The sequence below is a fragment of the Pygocentrus nattereri genome, chromosome 11 (genome assembly GCF_015220715.1).
Source record: "Pygocentrus nattereri isolate fPygNat1 chromosome 11, fPygNat1.pri, whole genome shotgun sequence".
Taxonomy (NCBI): Eukaryota; Metazoa; Chordata; class Actinopteri; order Characiformes; family Serrasalmidae; genus Pygocentrus; species Pygocentrus nattereri.
Window position 1 is genome coordinate 41,579,632 of NC_051221.1, and position 2,500 is coordinate 41,582,131.

Here is a 2,500-nt window from a genome sequence, read left to right on the forward strand (position 1 = left end):
AGATCATACACATTAACATTAGAGGGCATCTTTCACAACAGCGCTCATGGTCGTCTATGCTGTTTGCACCTTTTAATGCCCTAAGCTTAAGCAGAGCTCCTCTGTAAGTCAGTGAACTTTTTAGCAGAATGGGCTGTTATGCAGTATCTCTATCAGTGCTGGTTTGAACAGACATGATAACCACTTCATCTTCTTCTTCCTGTTAAAAGTAAAAAGATAATATTGCAGTGGAGCGAAAGTCACAAATCACATCTTTCATCTGTAAAAATCTAATTAGAGGGAAAATGCCTCGTGACAGGGCGGCACGGTGGCGTGGTGGGTAGCGCTGTCGCCTCACAGCGAGGAGGGCCTGGGTTCGATTCCCCGGCCGGGTGACCGGGGTCCTCTCTGTGTGGAGTCTGCATGTTCTCCCCGTGTCTGCGTGGGTTTCCTCCAGGTTCTCCGGTTTCCTCCCACAGTCCAAAGACATGCAGTCAGGCCAATTGGACGTGCTAAACTGCCCCTAGGTGTGAGTGACTGTCTGTGTCTGTCTGTCTGCCCTGCGATGGACTGGCGACCTGTCCAGGGTGTATCCTGCCTTTCGCCCGATGACCGCTGGAATAGGCTCCAGCACCCCCCCACGACCCTGACGGAGAAGCTGCTTAGAAAATGGATGGATGGATGGATGGATGGATGGATGGATGCCTCGTGACAGCTAAACATTACACTATAAATAAGAGTGAAAAACGCAGTTTCTGATGGTTTTCCTCATGTAAACGAGGTAAAACCAGGACTGGAGTTTCAGATCACTGATGAAAACAAAAAGGAAAAAAAGCTCCATCTGAAACATGCGATTAAAGCCAAGAACATACTTTAATACACTTTTCTCCACTGTCTTAAAACATATTTACCAGCATTAAGCTAACCACAGTGGCACTTCTCAATAAGGTTTTCACAACGGGCACATACGTAAAATGCATATTGTACAAAATCCTAGTCACTATTGCAATTTTTATTACAGCCACAATCACCACAAGTCTTATTATTATTACTCATTTTTCATTAAGGCACTTCCTGGCAGATAAAGGCAGAACAGAAGCTTCACAATATGCCGATGCAATCTCAGAAAAGAGGAAAAGAACATCTGGAACTGCAGGAAGGGGCAAACAATCAGAATAAAAACTAAAATAAAAACACAGCATGGACGTCTTTTGAGATGCGTAGTAGACGGGACATCGGAGTCAGACCGCTGAATCTTAAGGAAAGTATAGTACCATCAATTAAAATAAAATACAGCTGGTCAATAACGAGCCCAACTGCGTTTACTCGCTCTTTATGAGCGACGTCACGATCGTGAATCACGGTTTTCTTGAGTGCGACGCAAATTCAGAAAGGGAGCAAGTTCAGGGGGAAAACGGCTCAAGACATGTCCAACCTTTGGTAAGCTCTAAAAGTAACAACAAACTCCACAGTGACCGAGAAATTCTGAGAATTGCACAGTTTTATGAAGGAAGGCCTTGTTCAACTGAATTAAGAGTCCTTTTATGTGTTTAATCAGCATCTTCCTCTTTCTCCATCCAAATTACAGCCGGTTGTGTCTTGCAATCAGAGCTATCTGTAATCAGCCACTTAGAGAGACTAGAAGAGCAGATGGTGAAACATAATTCAAACTTCATTGATGCCGACAATCAAAGGTCAAGATGTGCAACGTCCTCTCTTAATGCTGAGGATGACACTGCACTCTCTACACTGCAAGCTTGGCGAGTGAAAAGCACCTTTAACCTAACTATATCTACTATTTCTCATTCTGAGAATCTGTTATAATGATGATTATTCAAAGTAACTGTCTACATTTTATCTTATGCAACCGTCTTATACTACTGACAGACGATTTCGCTTATTTCAGAACACAAGGTAGATATTTTCTGCTTGTTTTAAGAAATAATCCTTGAAAATGAATGAAGAGGTGGATGTAATATGTAAACAGTGCGAAAGCTTCAAAACCATGACATTCACAGCCCAGCCTGTACGGTCCATACACGGAAACTAAGCTACAAAAACAGCTCATTTTGAATGATTTTGTTCTGTGATGTTATGAGAACCAGCTGATTTACATATTTTCACATATTCATGTTCAGCCCCACCCACTCCGTCTGAAGTTATAGCTTCAACTTTTGCAGCTCATGCTTACTGAATGACACAAAACCAATCAGCGCAACCAATCAAAATAGAGCTCATTTACATAGATCAGTCTTAAAGGGACAGTTCATTTGAAAATCAGTTATATTTCTTGAATCCACACAAATATACGTGGAAATATATGATATGGGCCCTATAAAATAAGTCAAAATGTCTGAAAAGAAGTCGAATAAACTTAAAATGTTCTTACAACATCCTCAGAATGAGATTTGACTAGATGTAAGATGTTTTCACTTGCCAAGAGGTTTTTTTTTTGCAGTGCAGTCCTATCAGGTCTCACATCAGTGCTTCTAAAATATAAAAAAAAACTAATGTTTCAAAA

The 2,500-nt window shown here is 41.3% G+C and overlaps 1 protein-coding gene across 1 annotated transcript in view; it reads right to left on the bottom strand.

Annotated features, from left to right (window-relative positions):
* Positions 1-833: 833 nt before the first annotated feature.
* Positions 834-2,500, bottom strand: part of plxnb2a (plexin b2a) — a 193,163-nt gene continuing 191,496 nt past the window's right edge. Inside the window, exon 37 of the mRNA XM_037542659.1 lies at positions 834-2,500. This exon is cut by the window's right edge and continues 1,154 nt beyond it. The gene's annotated coding sequence lies outside the window, so the exon portion shown is untranslated.